The sequence below is a fragment of the Maniola jurtina genome, chromosome 23 (assembly GCF_905333055.1).
Source record: "Maniola jurtina chromosome 23, ilManJurt1.1, whole genome shotgun sequence".
NCBI classification, from domain to species: Eukaryota; Metazoa; Arthropoda; class Insecta; order Lepidoptera; family Nymphalidae; genus Maniola; species Maniola jurtina.
This window is the reverse complement of record NC_060051.1, coordinates 8,805,442-8,825,981: the sequence shown is the minus strand read 5'-3', so window position 1 is coordinate 8,825,981 and position 20,540 is coordinate 8,805,442. Positions and strand designations below refer to the sequence as shown.

At 38.3% G+C, this 20,540-nt stretch overlaps 1 protein-coding gene across 3 annotated transcripts in view; it reads right to left on the bottom strand.

The window, feature by feature from the left end:
- The window catches only part of LOC123877168 (transcription factor EB-like), a 109,519-nt gene that overhangs the window by 40,944 nt on the left and 48,035 nt on the right, over nucleotides 1–20,540 (bottom strand). The window contains exon 1 of one of the 3 annotated variants that reach the window (XM_045923672.1): nucleotides 2,066–2,237. The exons of the other annotated variants lie outside the window; for them this stretch is intronic. The gene's annotated coding sequence lies outside the window, so the exon portion shown is untranslated. Of the gene's footprint in view, nucleotides 1–2,065; nucleotides 2,238–20,540 lie in introns of those variants that run through there. 3 annotated transcript variants of the gene reach the window in all.

Here is a 20,540-nt window from a genome sequence, read left to right as displayed (position 1 = left end):
ATTGTATGATATATTATGTTATTATAAGTAAATTATAGTATAAATATTAAAGGTTATGATTTTATGAATAATTTTATTTAAACAATGGCATTCAAGATATAAGAATAGGTACAACACGATTTCCCGTGGTCTATTTTTCACGTTTTACTTATTTATACATTTCACTCTATTACCTATTATAGAATAAACCAGCGCGTACCAGACTTTCGTTATTTTATAAAAGCTGAAAATTTCTGTGCGTATTGTCCCCAACACGGGGAGGAACGATCAGAAACTATGAAGTTTGGATCATGATGACTTTAGGAGATAACAAGTAATAAAGGTGTGAAAAAGTCTAATTTTTTACATGTTCATTGATACAGTATTAGAAATCACGTCATGTATTGCCAGACACTGACAGTCGTGGAAACCCCCTGCCAAACATCCATTACATTTTTAAACTTTAAGCACTTAAGAGCGGTCTCTCCGTCACTCGCTCCATACAAACGTAGTTCGTCTCTCATTGGAATACTAATCAATCATACTCAATGGAATTTTGTAGTAAAGTTCCGGGAACTAATTAATATCTATGCCAGTGGTTTTCCAGATTTCCGTTAAAGTATTCAGTTTCAAAGTTACGCAGTCTTAAAAATTCACATACAAATCTTTGAGCCCCTGTAATTGTAAAACTACATATTTTTAGAAAAATCTAAAACACCACAGGCACAGATATTAGTTTCTAGAATATGTCTGCAAAATTCCATTGACTTTGGTTGCCTAATATTCAAATGAAATTGGGACTACGATTGTATGGAGTAAGTGACGGAGAGAGCCCTGTTAAAGGTGTATAGCAGGCTAAAGTAACGAAGATCTTTTTCTTTTACTTCATTCACTCTATGTACGCACTGTTTCTATCAATCTGTCCCCATTACCAAATGTTAACTGTAAGAAAATACCTTTAGGTATAAAGTTTGCCATGGTACATTCCATTTTTAAAATGTGCAAAAAAGAGTCAAATAAAACAAATAAACGATTATCTAAACCAAAGTTTTTGAAAAGATACATCATTTACTATATTTAATTCAAAGTAGGTACCTACTCAATTACTTATTTAAATACAAACAATTAAATAAGAAGCCGCGAACAGAATTATCGCAGAAAGGATTAAGTGCTTATGTGTAATAAATAATTAGGAATAACAAACAATTGAACAGTAGATTATTATTATAAATGTTGACTGAAACCAAGAGCAGAAGCGAGATAACATAAGAAATCCTTAAGATCCTCCGTCAGATAGTGAATAAGTCGCATTGTTTAAGATTCAGACACGTTTTCTATTGGCATAAAAATATTGTTATGCAACACCTGCCCTGTACAATGTCTTACTTACGAATGCTACTAACACACACACACACACACACACACACACACACACACACACACACACACACACACACACACACACACACACACACACACACACACACACACACACACACACACACACACACAGACACACATACACAGTCATCTATAATTTTAGCCTAGTTAAGTTTGAATATTAGAAATTAATTAAGAAAACTTTAAACTTTGTACTCCTACCTTTTGCAATACAGGTATTTCCTAGTGCAGAAGGTAGGAATCTCAATCTTGCTATGTAACCCATGTATGTATAAGTATCAATAAATTATTATTATTCGCATTAAGTCGCATTAAGTCGCATTGTTTAAGATTCAGACACGTTTTCTATTGGCATAAATATTGTTATGCAACACCTGCCCTGTACAATGTCTTACTTACGAATGCTACTAACACACACACACACACACACACACACACACACACACACACACACACACACACACACACACACACACACACACACATACACAGTCATCTATAATTTTAGCCTAGTTAAGTTTGAATATTAGAAATTAATTAAGAAAACTTTAAACTTTGTACTCCTACCTTCTGCAATACAGGTATTTCCTAGTGCAGAAGGTAGGAATCTCAATCTTGCTATGTAACCCATGTATGTATAAGTATCAATAAATTATTATTATTATTATTATAATTATTATGTTACTAGAAAAAACTATAAACAATAATAGTATCACAACGCGGAAAAACTTTGGCGGTTTTGAGGGTTATCAAAACGAGTAACCGTGCCGCTGCGTCAGCCCGCGTCAAGCGACCGAGTGGGACTGATTGTATGGTGTTTTATCATGAAAAATGGAATACAAATAAACTGCTTGACAGTGATAAATGCAAAAGTGCCGATAGTACTAGCGTAGTACGCGACTAGCGGCCGAGGCGCTTGCACGGGGCGTAGGAATAAAACACATGTGCGACATGTTTTTTTAAATAAACAAGTGTAAATTAAAAATTTACACTTGTAATGTATTCACTGGATCACTATGAAAGTAAAAAAAAAGTATTATTTCTTGTACGATGGTACAGAACCCTCCATGTGAGAGTGTGACTCGCATGTAATGCAATGTATAGCGAACTATAACAAGTGTAAATTAAAAATTTATAACACCCCCGACAACTGAAGGTTACAGTAACTAGAAAAGAGCTGATAACTTTTAAACGGCTGCACCAATTTTTTTGGATTATAGCTAAGAACACTCTCGATCAAGCCACCTTTCAAACAAAAAAAAAAACTAAATTATAACCGGTTCATTCGTTTAGGCGCTACGATGCCACAAACAGATACACACGTCAAACTTATAACACACCTCTTTTTGGGTCGGGGGTTAAAAATAGCGAGCAAACGAGCAGGCGGATCACCTGATGTTAAGTGATTGCCGCCGCCCATGAACACTTGCACCAGAGGTACCAGCGTTTTAGGAATTTGACTTACTTCGACAACAAGTAAATAATAATAAATAAATAAAAGTTTATTTAGCTTAACAGAACTTACTTTCTGTATAGAAAAGCAAAATAATATAGGTATAGAGAAGATGTTAAAAGCAACAAAATAAAAACGAAACTCAAAACTACGACCTAGAAAAAAACTAAAAACAAAGATATCTTGTGCGAGCTAAAGGCGCTACTGCCTCAGCTGCATAACACGTATTTGACTACTGCAGCGCTGATTTTCAGACAAATCAAAAAGTTTTCCAAAAATCCCCGACTGCGGTTTGCAAAACTCAACCTCTAAGGGGGTAAAATAGGGGTTTGAAATTTGTGTAGTCCACGTGGAAAAAGTCGTGGGCATAAGCTAGTTTATATTGTATTTTGTCATCATTTGATAAAAATGAATAAATTCTTTAAAAAAATGGAACAAGATAAAAAGTTTTGAAACAAGTCTCCAGTGTGCTGATGTTCATAGTAATGAATGGAACAAAAGATTCAAATGAAAAGGAAAATTATGCATTTTGATGTAAATGCAAATAAGTATCTAAGAAAAGCAAATTTTCAGTCACAATCAGTTACAATTAGCATGGCGGTTACGGTTTCAGCGCAGGATTATAACTGGCCAGTTAATCTCTTGCCGGAACTATATAAGCTAATTATCTTACGATTCGTTCTGGCTAAACAGGTAACAATGAGTTTAATTTGTTAAATCTTACAAATATGCCATTATAGTTCACGACAGGTCGACATGGCAATCGGTGTATGAGGCCGAGCGTACCCACCCCGATTGGCATGCCAACCTGTGGCGAACTATACAGGGCTCACAAAGTGTACTATATACAAGTGTAAATTAAAAATTTATAACACCCCCGACAAGTGAAGGTTGCAGTAACTAGAAAAGAGCTGATAACTTTCAAACGGCTGAACCGATTTTCTTGGATTATAGCTAAGAACACTCTCGATCAAGCCACCTTTGAAACAAAAAAAAACTAAATTAAAATCGGTTCATTTAATTAGGAGCTTCGATGCCACAGACAGATACACAGATATACACGTCAAACTTATAACACCCCTCTTTTTGGGTCGGGGGTTAATGAAATAGGATGGCATGCTGCCATTGCAGTGGTGACATGTATCCGAGTATGGACCCGAGATAATTTCGACACCTCCCACGTAAGTTGTTGTAAGCCACAAAATTGCCATTTTGCGTTTTTTACATAACAATGTCTATTTTTATCTATTTTATATGTTCAATTAAAAAAAATCCTAAAAATGTTGTTTTTTAAAGTACTTATGAGGCGTATAATGTTGTATTTTTCAAACGAGGACGACGTAAAATATCATATCGACCTTTACAACGTTTTATGTGGGGTGAAATCGCATGTTTGCGCCTCGTATGTAACAGATACAACAGATCACGCCGGACTTCAAATGAAATGTTTGTAACTCAAGACACTGATATGTCACGGTTGTGTTTGCATTTTTTTATTTCATTATCGTATTTTAGTAATTTAATAGTGATGCCAAGCTAAACTATTGTATAGATTACATACAACAATTTACGTCGTTGAGGACACCCAAAAACAGTATTGTATGATGACATACAACCGTTTACGTTGCAGAATTATAATAAATTTTGTGTTAAGTGATACATACAACATTTTACTTCGGCATTTATTTCTCAAAATTTTGTTGTATGATTACATGCTATATTTTACGTTGCTATGACATTGTTTTTTTTCTTACATACGACATTGTATACAATAAAACTATGCTAAAATTTAGTTTGATGGCAACGTAAACCTATGATAGTCAATGAAATAACTAATCGGCTCATCATACCACTAGGTTACCATATAATTAACAAAAAAATCACTACTACAATATATTATTTCAGAGCCTACCTTTCCAATAAATAGGTTGGTAGAACCTGCCAGGTGGTGGAGTCCAATTTCTTTACGGCCTATCGTCCAAAAATAACAAATATTTTTTTATGATTTTAAAGCTCATGGCCAGAAAAAGGCCAGAAATGATACTGTAGTCTTCAGCAGATGCACCTACCTACTGGCAGATCTCTATTGTACAAACACGTGACTTATGGATCTTTAATTTCGTTTTAAAGATACCATAGAGCGTAACAGGAACTCAAAAGTATTCACGAAAGATCTGTCTACTAAACAGGGCCTGCTGATACGACAAAAAACTGACAACACCTCTTTTCAGCTAAACTTGAGCTCTTGAAATAAGTGGAGAAGTTCTATGGACAGTTATACACCACAATACAAAGACTTGTTGAAGATTTGGCTAAAGATCCCAGAGCTAAATTGACGGGACACTATACCCAAGATATCCCAGATGCCAGTTTATACGAGATAAGTATGGCTCTCAAACAACTCAAGGATAAAAATTCGCTCGGTGATATCAGAATCACAGTAAAATTCCTAAAAGCGGGTGGCAAACCAGTACTTAAGGTCTTTCAGCGATTTTCCAATCGCCATGACAGGATTTTCAATCCCGTCATGGCGATAATGCCGTAATAAATAATAAGTAATGGTTTATTTGTTGCAATGTGGGCACAAAAGGTTAGTGAATCTTATATTCAAATTAATCTAGTTCATTGCATAACGAAATTACAAAGTTACAAACATTAGTTAAGAAGAGTCATAGACTCATGTCACTGCTAAGCCATGTCTATAAGCTGTTGTTATCGTAAGTCATTATGAATCGTCACAATAATAAGTTCGATGACTTTCAGCATCCCTAACAAGCTTGATTCTGAAAAAGCTCAAGCACTATAGGTCACATTCATAAGCTGCGACATGTTATGCATAATATAACTGAAGGCTATTATAATAATCTGCCTCTTTGCTAAGCGTTTGTAAACTATGAGAAAGTTTTTGATTTGGTGGAAACTGGGGCTGTATTTAGGTCGCTATTGAGATGCTGAAACAACTGCCTGTTCATGCAAATGCTGAAATAGAATCCTGTACGAAAACACCATGTCAGTCGACATATAGGACCAGACTAGGCCAGTCCAATTGCAGTGACAGAGTGCACATTGAGACGTAATTCTCTGAAACTCTTTACCCCTCCTTTTAAGACGTCCTTATCTTTAAGCTTGGATTGGAATGAACTTGACATTAACATCAAAAGAAAGACATAGTCACTATCGCAGAAACTCTGGGAAACCTCATTAGGTTTCCCAGAGTTTCTACATTTACAGCTCAATAACCTTTGCAAAGTTTCACAACAGATGGGCCTGAAAATGAACATGAGTAAGACGAAAATTATGTCTGATTCTTATGTCTCGGCCCACCCAGTAATCGTTGAGGGCTCTGCACTTGAAATTATAGAAAAGTGTGAGCCTGGAACAGGTACCTGGACCAGGTAGGTAAGTGCAATTTCAAGAAACAGGTCAGCCAACGAATCCGACTCGGCGGCAGCGTACGGAAACTAAATTAGTCTTCGAACAGTGCGTGTTACCAGTGAGGACATATTATGGATCCGAGATAATATGGTCACATATTATAATGGAATTCATAAGAAAGTTCAGAGTCACTAAGCGGGCAATTAGAGAGCTATATTTGAAGTTTCTCTACGTGATCGAATCTGGAATGTGGATATCGGTAGGAAAATCAGAGTAACCGGCATAAATGGGTTGTGAAGTTAAAGTGTAAATGGCCGGGGCACATAATTCGAAGGACCCATAGACGTTGAGGTCCCAAGGTGCTGGAACCTCGCACTGTAAGGCGCAGCGTTGACAGACTCCCACTAGGTGCACAGACGACATCAAACGAGTCACAAGGAGCCATTGGATTCAGGTGGTGCAAGCCCGTGGCATATAGAAGTCCCTACAAGAGACCTATGTCCAGTAGTGGACATCCATTGGTTGGAAATGATGAATCGGACTACACATACTACATTTTTTTTAAATTTTAAACGACGTACACTGTTGTATTTAACACATACGATGACACTCAACCCGTTTTTTCCAGCGTAATTTGTTGTAAGTATCTTATACAACATTTTACAAAGATGAAACACGCCGTAAAATGTTGTATGAACAAAATCTCAGAAATGTGAAGTATTTCTATAAATTATCTTTCAGAATATGTTAAAGTACTGTAAACTATATCTAAATACCGAATTTCACAAAAATATATTGAAAAATGGAGCTTTAATTTCAATTTATATCTTTAAAACGCTCTACTGAAAAGTTGTAGTTTTGGGGATACAACAACTTACGTGGGAGGTGTCGATTTATGGTCGAAAGAAAACTCAGAGTCATTCAGCGAACGATGGAAAGTCAGAGAGCTATATGCGGACTTCGTCTGTGTTGGTGTTAGCTGGCGGGCGTGCTCTGCCTTTTTGGAGTGTTTTTTTTTTGTTAAAACTGACTGGAAAGCGCTATAAGGGGGTGCCGTGCGTGTGTCGCCGAGCGCCGGCACAGACGGGGTCCATACTTGTATAGTTTAACTAACTTGTTACAAATAACTAAAAACTTGACATTGGCTAATCTTTGTAAAGCAAGGCGGGAGAGAAAAAAAAAGAGCTATATCGTCGTCTTAGAGTGAAAACCTCGGGAATGCATTTTTGCTCAAAATTTTATTGCGTTTCTGGGAAGAAAACCTCGCAACGCACATCCTGATCTGACTAATTTGTTCATTCGATACTCGTAACGCCATCTATGACATTAAATGAGAAACTCGTAAATACTCGCTTCTGTTAGTTACAGCCCGCAGTTTTTTCTTCCTCCTGAAAAGTTACTTCTTTTACACTTACGAGGTTTTCACTCTAAGCCGTCGATATGCTCGAAGATCAAATCAGGAATGAGGAGATCTGTAGGGGAACCAGAGTAACCAACATAGCTCAAGGGGTTGCGAAGCTGAACTGGCAATGGGCAGGGCACATAGTTCGAGAAATCAATCAGGGTGGAGACGCCCCGCACTAACTCGGTGCGGGATAGCGCGGGATACACCGATTGCCATCCCGACCTGTCGCATAAAATACAAAGCTACATCTTTTATAGGTTGTAATACGGAAAATACTAAAATTAACGAATGATCATTAAAACGATAAAAACATGACATAATAAGTAAATTACTACACTGAAAGTTAATCTCAATATAGCATGGCGATAAAATTATCACGTTTTTGATGATTTCCATGTGATATTCCTGCAAACACGATTTAGGTACTTATCTGAAAAAAATTTTCAAGGCAAAGCCGTGGACGAATAGGCAAAGCGCAACTAAGCGAAGCTAAATTTGGCGTGTCGCATGATTTTTTTAATTACTTATTACTAATTGGTAATCATAAAAAAAATACGTAGAAGACTATAAATTCCTCGTTTGCACCAAGGGTAAAGGTTACTCTAAGTCTAAGTTAAGCTAAGTTCTTTCAATTTCTTATTGGACAAGAGTAAATTGAAAATTTATAACATCCCCGACAGGTGAAGGTTACAGTAATAACTAGAAAAGAGCTGATAACTTCCAAACGGCTGAATCGATTTTCTTGGATTATAGCTAAGAACACTCTCTATCAAGCCACCATTCAAACAAAAAAAACTAAATTAAAATCGGTTCATTACTTTAGGAACTACGATGCCAGAGACAGATGCACAGATACACACGCCAAACTTATAACACCCCTCTTTTTCGGTCGGGGGTTAAAAATTTGCGTGAAGTAAATAAGTGGAAAACCTAGTGTACCAACCAGCTCATTCGTTTTGCCCGGTTTGGTTTACTTATTGGATTATACATCACTACAAATATTATAATAATGTGACAATTTGTAAATGTGTTTGTCCTTCAATCACGTCGCAAAGAAACTACGGATCGACCTTGGACAGAGTTACAGATCTAGAGAGTGACTAGGCTACTTTTATCTACTTTTATTAGTACTTTTAGGCTACTTTTATTTACTTCGAGGGCACCTAAAAGGTGTGTTTGAAATGAAGTTAATTTTATAGTTAGTAAGTACTAACATAGTTTTTAAGTTATCGTTACTAACACTTTGATTTAGGTTTAGCTACTAATATAGGATTAAGTAAATAATGTTACTAACACATAAATATGGACTATGTATAACGGTCTGAAATAAACGTTATTATTATTATTATCCCAGGAAATCCAACCGGTAGTTTGAGTTGTGCATTGATAGATCAGTCAGTCAGTCAGTCAACTTTTCACTTTATATATTTAGATCTGCACAGGCAACTTCGTTTACCATTAAGGGCTGATTTTTTAATCGTCAAATAACTTTTATCTGAGGAATAGAGATATTGAAAGTTTTTGTATAGGAAATCTGTCAAAATGTCTTTATTCCTCAGATAAAAGTCATTCGATGATCGAAAAATCGGCCCTAAGAGATTTTATATTCTGACTCCTGAAATGATAGAAGTATCCGGTGGAAAAACAACAGATACAAGGTAATTATCTTATTTTTTTCTTAAAAGATCAGAGATGATACGATGATATACCTACTTGATAAAAATAAAATGTGCTTGTTGTTTTTATCGCAGTTTAAAACGGTCGGTTAGCCTTCATAATGTTTGCAATTGCGAAAAAACGATTCAATAATAAACTTATTACTACTTACTATTACATCTACAGTAGTAAACCAAGTAATAAACTTAGTTTTACTAGTTGTATTATTATTTTTATACATATTATCATTGATTAAACGTCGACTTTTATGTCTTTTGTGATACCCCAGCTGTTTGACTTCATCGGAGTTCTCCATACTAATGTTCTCAAAGGTGTGTGAAATCTGCCAAACCCATAGACTTATAAATGGCCAAACCGCACTGGGCCAGCAAGGTAGACTATGGCCTAAAGCCATAATAATTCTCCACAATATACTAAAAAGTGTGTGGCTGCTAATCCATGCAGATTTCCTCACGATGTTTTCCTTCACTGTTTAAGCATGTGGTTTTTGCGCAAAGCCCGAAAAGTTTGTGGTGCGGGTTAGGGATCGAACCTCCGACTTTCCGAAAAGGAGGCGGAAGTTGTAACCACTAGGCTATCACGATTCATGACAATGACGAAGTACTTAGTCCATACTTCCATAACATTATCCCGGAAAATCAAAGAGTTCCCACGGGATTCCCAAAAACCCATCCGCTTAAGCGATTAGTGTGGGTACCGAAGTAGCTTGCGTCCCCGTAATTGACATACGCAACTTTTTATCGGAAATTACCCGGAAATTACTTTTAATCGGGAATTACCCGGAAAATCAAACAGTTCCCACGGGATTTCAAAAAACCTAAATCCACGCGGACGAAGTCGCGGCCATCGGCTAGTTTTCAATAATTTGAAGTCTATCCAAAAAACATGACTATTTCGTAATAGTAAACATTGAAAATCGACACAAGTCGTGCCAAAGAGTAGTTAGCGACAGAGGTGACGTTCGTGATGTACCAATTTGAGGGGATTTTATGAAATTGCGACTTGGATTGAGGTCAATTAAGTAAAGAATCAGATTTTTGAAATTCAGATATAAGTTAGCCCTTGACTGCAATCTCACCTGGTGGTAAGTGACGATGCATACTAAGACGTAAGCAGGCTAACCTGGAAGGGGTATCGCAGGTTTGATTAAACCGATACTTCTTTGGCACATGGTCTTTCGGCTTCTACAGGGCATCGTACCGGAACGCTAAATCGCTTTGAGGCACGGCTTTGCCGGTAGAGTGATAACTCTCTCTATAGTCGTATTCCTCATTACTGAGGGTCGTGACCCCTTTCCATTAATCTTATAATGGTAGGGGTTCTCTTGGGATAATAATCCGGTGGGTTCCCAGATCCTTCCGCATACAACTCGACGAGAACGAAATTTCGACTCTTAGGTTAATTTACAGTTATTATCAAATGTTAGTGATAACGTGCTCTCCGAGACACGGAGGAAACGAAAAGGCCAAATTCGGACCTCTGAAGTCGGTCACCCATCCAGTTACCGACTTGGGTCAGTGTTGCTTAACAATCACAATCGATTGGTATGCGCTGACACAACTAGGCCACACGTCCCTCTTTAGGGTGGTAACTAGCCACGACTAAAGCCTCCCACCAGACCAGACCAGCAATTTAGAAATTATAAAATTCTAAACCTCTGCCGGGAATCGAACCCGGGTCCTCCCACTAATAAGACCACTACGCCAAGGAGGTAGACAATATAAATTATTCTAGTGTAAAAGTAGTTGTACGTAGATATTGAGTTCGTACAAGGACAAGCTAGAACATAACCAGCGATTCGCGACAGTGATCTTTTCTCTCACGTTCTCACGTGACAGCTCTTACGTTTTCTAATATGGACAAAGTGAAAAATTTCGCAAATCATGTTGAAAAACGCTCAATGCTAGTGTAAAACGGTTGTCAACTGTCACACTTATCACTGTTATCTTCACTTGACATACTTAGCGAACACTAACTGATGCCCGCGACTTTGTCTGCGTAGATTACACAAAGGAACCCAATTTTACCATATTAGGGCTCAATCCTTTCTTCTATATCCACGTCATAATATCTAGCTATCTGCATGCCTAATTTCAGCCCGAACCCTCCAGCAGTTTGAGGATGTTGGATGGTTGGTGGATCACTGGCTGCCCCACCGGTTTCTCGCCTGTCCAGTTTGGTGACCAGCGAAGGAGATGTTGACTGTGGGGAACGTGGGAAGGGAATTGCTCTCCCCGTGAACTCTAGCACTCGGGAGGACCTATGGATGATGGACACGGGGTGGTCCGTCGCTCAGAGTGTGGTCCTCGGGTTAGTAGGCGTGCTGTGATTCTGGCATGCCTGTAACGGTGATTGGGGGCACGTAGTGTCCCAGTGGTGGGTCTGCTACGACGTACATACATCCGCTGGCGGAGTAACAAGGCGTTGTCGGTTCCTTGTACCTCTCTCAGGGTGGGGTGGAACTTCGTGAGGTCGGTTTTTTAGTCGGTAGGAGTCCGCCATAACCACTGTGCTCCCTCGTGGCCGGTGGTATCCATGATGGATTTTCCTCACGAAAAAAAGGGCATGTTACCAGTTCACAGTCCATATTCCAATTCACAATACTTGGACATCAAAGGCTCTAAAATAGTCAAGTTTGCAGACAAATATACCCACACGATTAGCATAACTCCATATTAACCATTAGGTATCTAATCATTTACGTAGCACAGTGGTAGTATTACAAAGCCTTCGTGACTGCAACGTTCGCGTCACAATTGTTAACAACGCTCAGCAAGCGAACTTACGGCAATCTAGCCACTCGATGGTTGAGGTCTCGCTTACCACGCGCTTCAAGCGAGCGGCCCACTCGTGCGGGCCTCTCAAGCAAGTTGTAACCCCCCGTCCACACACTGCCCGTGTGGCATGGGAAGGAGCGAGGAACGGAGGCAGAGACGTAGTGTGGCCGCGATACTCGCGTGTTCCTCGTTCACACCCATCGCTCTCTATTTTGTCGGAAAGTATGCAATAGCGTGCACACTGCCACAGTTTCGACGTCCATCGCGTTGCAAAGGCAAGTGACCTAGTCGCGATTAATTGCGCGAGTAGAGCAGAGTGTGGACGGGGTATAAGGTGCGCAATAGGGAGACGCTGTACTGCTAGCTGTCGTCCCGTGGACAGCGAGCTTTCTGCTAGCTCACGGCGCGTGGACAGCTAGTGGTCACTTCGATCTGAGGCGGAGCTGGTGTGTGTAGTGTGGGAGCGGTGTAGTGTAAATGAGCTACGACCTTTAGCTATCTAATCATTGACGTAGCGCAGTGGGCTACATTAAGTAGTATTACAAAGCGTTCGTGACTGCACTGTTCGCGTCTTACAACGAGCGTGACTGGAGCGAATCTTGTGCTAATCTGTTATATTACCACACCAAATAGCCGTGATAGACTAGCGGTTAAGACGTCCGCCTCCTACTTGTTTATATACAAGTTAGCCTTAGCAAGCTCACCTGGTGGTAAGTGATGACGCGGTCTAAGATGGAAGCGGGCTAACCTTGAAAGGGTATGGCAGTTTTTATTGTACCCATACCCCTTTGGTTTTTACACAGCATCGTACCGGAACGCTAAATCGGTTGGCGGCACGGCTTAGTAGTAACCAGCCACGGCCGAAGCCTCCTACCAGACCAGACATTTAGAAATTATAAAATTACAAACCCTGCCGGGAATCGAACCTGGGACCTCCCGGCTCCCAGTAATAAGACCACGTCACTTAATGTGCCAGACAGGTCCCCGCGCGGGTATGCGGGGCGTCTCCCCGCTTCATAATCTGATTGTCATCTCAACCTGTCGCGTACTATACTTAGACTAATACACCTTCCTCATCTTGTATGGATTGTCGGGGGTGTGGTATAAGGTATCAATCGGTTAATATCTAAGGCCCTATAGCAGAGATATCTGTACCATAGAGCATCAACCAAACCGATTACAAAGCGGGAACGTCAGCCGCGCGGCGGGCACGTCTCACGATGTATAATGGCGCCATGCAAACCTACGCAACTACAACGTCAGTGCCACGTATAGATTCGCGTCATGGATGTTCCCGCTTCGCGTCCCGCATCCTGCGTTCATGACGCGCAGGTGTGGCCGAAGCTTAAGTAATCATCTAAATACAAGACAAGTGAACAGTGAACGATAACCGATCCACCGAAGGTCGACAACAATGCGCCATATTTTATTTTATGGCGCACGTGTCGCCGCATCTGTGCCTCGCAATGCTCTCGATTTTACGATAATATTGCCAAGCCATCGGCTCACTGTAAGCGAAAGCTATAAAGACTCCAGTACACATTGTACCAACCATACGGGCAGACCAGCTGAAAGACTCTAAGTGCCACACAATTGCAAGACTAGCCTCCGATAGAAGCCGATGGAAGCAATTAATCCGCACGAGGTTGGAGGAACACCACGACCACGATCTTCAGAAATGAGGGAACGACTAGAAAGAGAGACACATTGGCCTTATACACTCGGCTATTCTATTCTATACTATTCTATTTATGCTCAATCTGATGTGTTTATTTATTTATTTCTACTTTTATTCCCCGTATCTGTCGTCTATTCCTATTCTTATTCCTGTCTTATTTACTTTAGTTTTTTATTTTTTTATTATTTATTTTAATTTTATATACTTACCTACATACATTAGGTGTATTTTCTTTATTTTATCAGTCCACCCCTTCCACTTTCTTTAATTTTTATTATCTCCTCACCCAAAGGTTGCCTGGAAGAGATTGCTAGTTTAGCGATAAGGCCGCCTATTGTACAAAAATCTATTTTGTTATTCATACATTTCTATGTCTTGGTGTACAGTAAAGAATACTTTACTTTTTACTTTTACTTACTCGGCTAAAGCAATCGGCGAAAGTGTTTTTGCCAACTTGACATAATATATGTTTTTCGCATGCGTTTCCTGCAAACGCGTTCGACCTACAAAAGACGGCAAGCTAACTAATTTGTATTGGTTTAGTTAAAAATCATAAGATTTCACGCAATTCGAAAACAGACTCGCCGCCTTTGTCTGAGTAGCGTGTCTCCTCTCAGAATTAGGTCATAGCCCACCACGCTGGCCTAGTGCGGATAAGCCAGCATACATATAAAGAACTCTCTAGCATGAAAGTTTCCTCATGATATTTTCCTTTCTATACCAGTGTATAGAGCTAAGGGAAATGCGAAATCCGGTTAAAGCCGGTACAAACTGGATCAATTCGGAAAGAATTACAGTACATAATGTACACATAGTGGAGCGCCAATAGTTTTTACAGTAGAAATCAGTGCAAATGAAGCTATGATGAATTTTTCCGAAACGGCATTCCGAACCAGTGGTAGATTATTTTGACTATTCAAAAGCTCTTGTAAAAGTTTAATTGAATAAAAATATTTTGAATTTTGAATTTTTTGAGTTTTCAGCCACTATTCTCGGATCTCGTCACAGAATGATAAAAGTTTTGGCCATAATTTACCACGTTAGCCAATTTCAAATTGGCAGACTTCACACACCTTTAAAAATATTACAAAGAACTGTCTGGATTGAAGGCTTCCTCCTTATGTTTCTTTTTACAGTTTTAGAATAGATATATAGAAATTACAAGGGAAATGCGAAATCCGGTTAAAGCCGGTACAAACTGGATCAATTCGGAAACAATTACAGTACATAATGTACACAGAGTAAAGCACCAATAGTTTTTACAGTATAATCAGTGCAAATGAGGTCGTGACGACCTTACTTTTTACTTTTCAGCCGATTTTCTATAGCCAAGGATGCTCTTGTATTCAGATAATAATCGCTATAGAATTCGGTCAGAGGGTTTTTGTCTCAATAATACTAGGAACAATCTTTGTTTTTAAATGGCGTCTTATTGATGATAGAACTACACAGTTATTATGTGAAAATTGTATGATTAATAACATAGGTAATTAGTACCTACTTATGTAATGAGATGCCGCTGCACTTTCTCTTACTATAAAGAAAGGGCTTTGAAGTGGAGTCATCTGTATAACTTTGATAGCTTATATCTCGGACACATGACGCTTTTGAAAAAAAAAAGAAAATGGCAGATAATGTAGGTGGGCCAGGCTCCAATACTACAAATTCAAACCTCTTAAAATAATAAAAAATACATTCATCACTCAAAAGTTTGTGTGTGTATGTGTGTGTGTGTATGTTTGTTACTCCTTCACGCAAAAACTACTGGACGGATTTAGCTGAAATTTGGAATAGAGATAGATTATACCCTGGATTAGCACATAAGCTACTTTTTATCCCGGAAAATCAAAGAGTTCCCACGGGATTTCAAAAAACCTAAATCCACGCGGGCGAAGTCGCGCGCATCGGCTAGTAATATTATAAAGGCAAAAGTTTGTTTGTGTGTGTGTGTGTGTGTGTGTGTATGTTTGTTACTGCTTCACGCAAAAACTACTGGACGGATTGGACTGAAATTTAGAATGGAGATAGATTATACCCTGGATTAGCACATAAGCTACTTTTTATCCCGGAAAATCAAAGAATTCCCACGGGATTTAAAAAAAACCTACATCCACACAAACGAAGTCGCGGGCATAAGCTAGTTAAATATAATCTTTCGTTTTAGCCAACTCTGTCGTACCTATAACATTTCTCTAACATTAAGAAAACACGTTGAATGCTATTTAAAAGTTATTGTCAACCTTCACCTTAAAGAAATCGGGGCACTTGTCTTGCTAGTCGCTACTACCACTACTGCCCAACAATGTGCAATATGGACGCGTTTCCATTGACCACTGACATGCGACACGACTTTTCTGTCACAAAAGTTATACATGCTTACATAGCTGATGCCCGTGACTTTGTCCGCATGCATTTAGGTTTTCGGAGGATTTAGGATTTAAAAATACTTGTATTTTTATTTATTTATTTCTATATTAATAATCCCGTGGTAACTTTTGAATTTTGCGGGATAAAAATGAACCTATATCACTCTCCAGGTCTTTATCTAATCCATGCAAACAATCAGTCGATCCGTTGCTCCGTTGCGGCATGATTGAAGGACAAACTATTGGATTTATAATAGGGGTAGTGACTCGTATATTACTCTTACTAAAGCTACCAGCTTACGTCATACCTTTCACCATTACTTCCGTACACTAAGATTATCACACTTCACATCACACTAATATTATAAAGGCGAAAGTTTGTATGTGTGTGTGTGTGTGTGTGTGTGTGTGTGTGTGTGTGTGTATGTTTGTTACTCTTTCACGCAAAAACTACTGAACGGATTTGGCTGAAATTTGGAGTGGAGATAGATAATATCCTGGGTTAGCACATAGGCTACTTTTTATCCCGGAAAATCAAAGAGTTCCCACGGGATTTCAAAAAACCTAAATCCACGCGGGCGAAGTCGCGGGCATCGGCTAGTAATTTCATGAAATTAATACTTCCATGCGGTATAGTACGGTCCGCCTAAGTTTGTTGTGGGCTCCTCTCAGACTTGGGCGCATTTAAAACCCTCGTAGCTTTAGTTTTAAATAAACGTAATTAATTATCAACACTACATCATTGTTTGACAGTCAGAAAGTGTACAATGGTACCCAAACAACAAACACCATGCAGACACACTATTGCTGAGATCTATAGAGCGTACTTTGACTTAGTTCAAACTTAAGACATTGTTAAAACGGGACAGCGTTATGTCGCGAGAAAACGGGACAGCGTTATGTCGCGAGCATAAATTTGCCTTGTTTTAACTGAAACTTAAGTCTAAGCAAAGTCGAAGTACGCTCTATAGATCTCAGCCTTTGATTCAGTGACGTGTAAGCAATGACGTGTGACAATGGACTCATATCAAAGTGTGCACCGTTTAGTATGAACTGTCGATAATTACAATAATTCTCTCTAATGTAACGATCGGTTTACATTATGTCGTTAGTTACTTACATTATGTCGTTAGTTACTGGTTACGTACGTTAATTGTGTAATTACTGTGTTTATTTTATTACATTTACCTACTCGTACCTATTGCATGTAATAAAATATCCTACTTGGACATTATTTTTAGGGTTCCGTACCTCAAAAGGAAAAAAGGAACCCTTATAGGATCACTTTGTTGTCTGTCTGTCCCGTCTGTCGAGTCTGTAAAGAATATGATACTCACCTAGAATCATGAAATTTGGGAAGTACTCGTAGGTAGGTCTTATAGCACAACTAAAGGAAAAAATCTAACACCGTGAATTTGTAGTTACATGTTTAAATCGCAAAAAAAAAAACATTAAAATGTGTTCACAAAAAAATTTAACTTGCAGTTTTCTACATAAAAGTGTTACTTAGGCTATACGTATGTAGATTAACTTATGTTTGACTATGTGCGAAGTGGACTCACACACAACACGAAGGGTTCCGTACCTAGGTATACTTGCTAAACCTTTTATGTAGACCGGTTTTGTTTATTTCTCGGAAGATACGAAACCCTAAAAACTGATCAAGAATTAGATTAGTTCTATTAGAAACACACGTTGCAAGTTGGCATGCCGCGAGGCGCGAGCGCAGTGCTCGGCGCACGCGCAGGCGGCCTTCATCGTAAAAGTGTCCCCGATTTATGAGCACTGTTGCGCAACTTGCACTTATCAATAAACGAGTAATGGCGAAGGTCTTTACAAGTAAATAAACAATTTCTCTTCATAGTTAAAGCTCGAGCTTAAAGTAGATTGCCCAACTCCCAACAAGTCCCTTCTTTACAAGTTAGCCCTTGACTGCTATCTCACCTGATCGTCAAAAAATCCGAAAGCCGTGAATTTTTGGTCACATCAAAAAAAAGTCTTGTACGACGACACGGGTCCCTTCGTACACGCACTTGACCAGTTTTTTGATGAATTACTTCACTGTTGACTTAAACAAAAAGTTCGACTAATAATAATAGCTAATTAGATATAGGCAAAACTTAGACGAAAAAGTTTCCAATGATATCGATATAACATTATTTTTATTTATTTATATATTTAATAAACTTATCACACTTCACACTAATATTATAAAGGCGAAAGTTTGTATGTGTGTGTGTGTGTGTGTGTGTGTGTGTGTGTGTGTGTGTGTGTGTGTGTATGTTTGTTACTCCTTCACGCAAAAACTACTGGACGGATTTGGCTGAAATTCGGAATGGAGATAGATAATATTCTGGATTAGCACATAGGCTACTTTTTATCCCGGAAAACCAAAGAGTTCCCACGGGATTTCGAAAAACCTAAATCCACGCGAACGAAGTCGCGGGCGTCAGCTAGTAGAATATAAGTAAGTAAACATAATTTATTGTTTACAGTGGTACAAAAATAACTATATTATATCCAATACAGTGATTAGTGAATTATTAAAAAAAACCGGGCCCAATTGAGAAACACCTATTTGGAAGTCGGTTTAAAATACAAGATATATGCACTTAACTTGCGAAAAAAATCAAAAATTGTAAAAACGTAGGTAAGTGAAAAATGAACAAGTGTAAATTAAAAATTTATAACACCCCCGACGATCCAAAGTATCTGAGTTTTCCAAAACATCATTTTCAAATCTTGGATGAATAAATAATTATGTATTTAGGCAACGTCCATCTTGACAGCTTGACATTTGTCTATTGACATAATTTTATGAACCTAACGGTTATCTAACCTTCTTTTCTACAAGAAAACTAGAAAAGAGCTGATAACTCTTAAACGGCTGAACCAATTTTTTTAGATTATAGCTAAGAACACTCTCGATCAAGCCACCTTTCAAACAAAAAAAACTAAATTAAAATCGTTTCATTCGTTTAGGCGCTACGATGCCACAGACAGATACACAGATACACAGATACACAGATACACAGACACACAGACACACAGATACACACGTCAAACTTATAACACCCCTCTTTTTGGGTCGGGGGTTAAAAAATACCCGTTTATAAGTAAGCCCCGAATTGACGCCATTCTAGTTTATCGACTATCTATCGATAAGATTTCAAGAGCAAGTTACAAGAAAGATATCAAATGTAGATGTATCTAAGCATGTATTGTATCGATACTATAATCTATACTAATATTATAAAGAGGAAACCTTTGTATTTTTGTATGTTTGTATTAATAGGCTCAAAAACTACTGGACCGATTTCAAAATTTCTTTTACCATTACTTAGAGGGATTCTTCCGAATCCGTATAGGCTATATTTTATCCCGGAAATAAATGTCCACCCGTGCGAAGCCGGGGCGGGTCGCTAGTGTTATCTAAAGTGAAAACCCATACTCGTACCTAGAACAGGTGCTAACACACTTTTTGAAGTTAGTTAAAAGGTAGAGTTCCTACAGGAGATTTGTAAGTGTGAATAGAATAAAATATTTTGATACACCCATGCAAAAAACTAATCTTTTTCTCTTTATTTTCTTTTTTTTTTTAATTGAAAAAAGGCACACAAAACAAGTTGTAACTTTAAATAGTCTTTTAATGTATTATTTCTTTTATTAAAACGACTTATTACTTTATATTTTTAAGTTATTGGTTTTATTCACAGTCCTACAAAAAAGCACCGCGGTTAAATGTTTATGTTTAACCTGTTATGAAATCACATACCTACTAACCTATCAACGTCCTGCGATCATGTATTTTCCTCGTATCTAAACAAGATTTGCTTTTTATTTTTGTAGTTTTTAATAAAATATTGTTTTACTACCTACTTACTACTAAGAGTAGATTTCTTCTCTTAGGTAATACTAGCTGACGCCCGCGACTTCGTCCGCGTGGATTTAGGTTTATCGAAATCCCGTGGGAATTCTTTGATTTTCCGGGATAAAAGTAGCCTATGTGCTAATCCAGGATATTATCTATCTCCATTCCCAGCCAAATCCATCCAGTAGTATTTGCGTGAAGGAGTAACAAACATACACACATACACACACACACACAATCAAACTTTTGCCTTTATAATATTAGTGTGATAGTGTGATGATGCTTAGGTATTAATTTTCAGATTCTACCTAAGTGACCTAAGTAATTAAAATCGAGACAGAATTGGATATTCAGCGTTCTCTCCAAGGCACGGATAATAGGTACCTAACGGGCAAGTTCGGATATCGAAGTTAGTCACCCAGTTCCAGACTAAACATCCAGTTACTGACTAAAGTGAATGTTGCTTACCCAGTGCTAAGTGAAAGTGAGTGTTGTTGCTTAGTGCAAATAACAAAAAAAAAGTCATGTTCAAGTAAATTTTTTCTCCTCTCTTCTCCC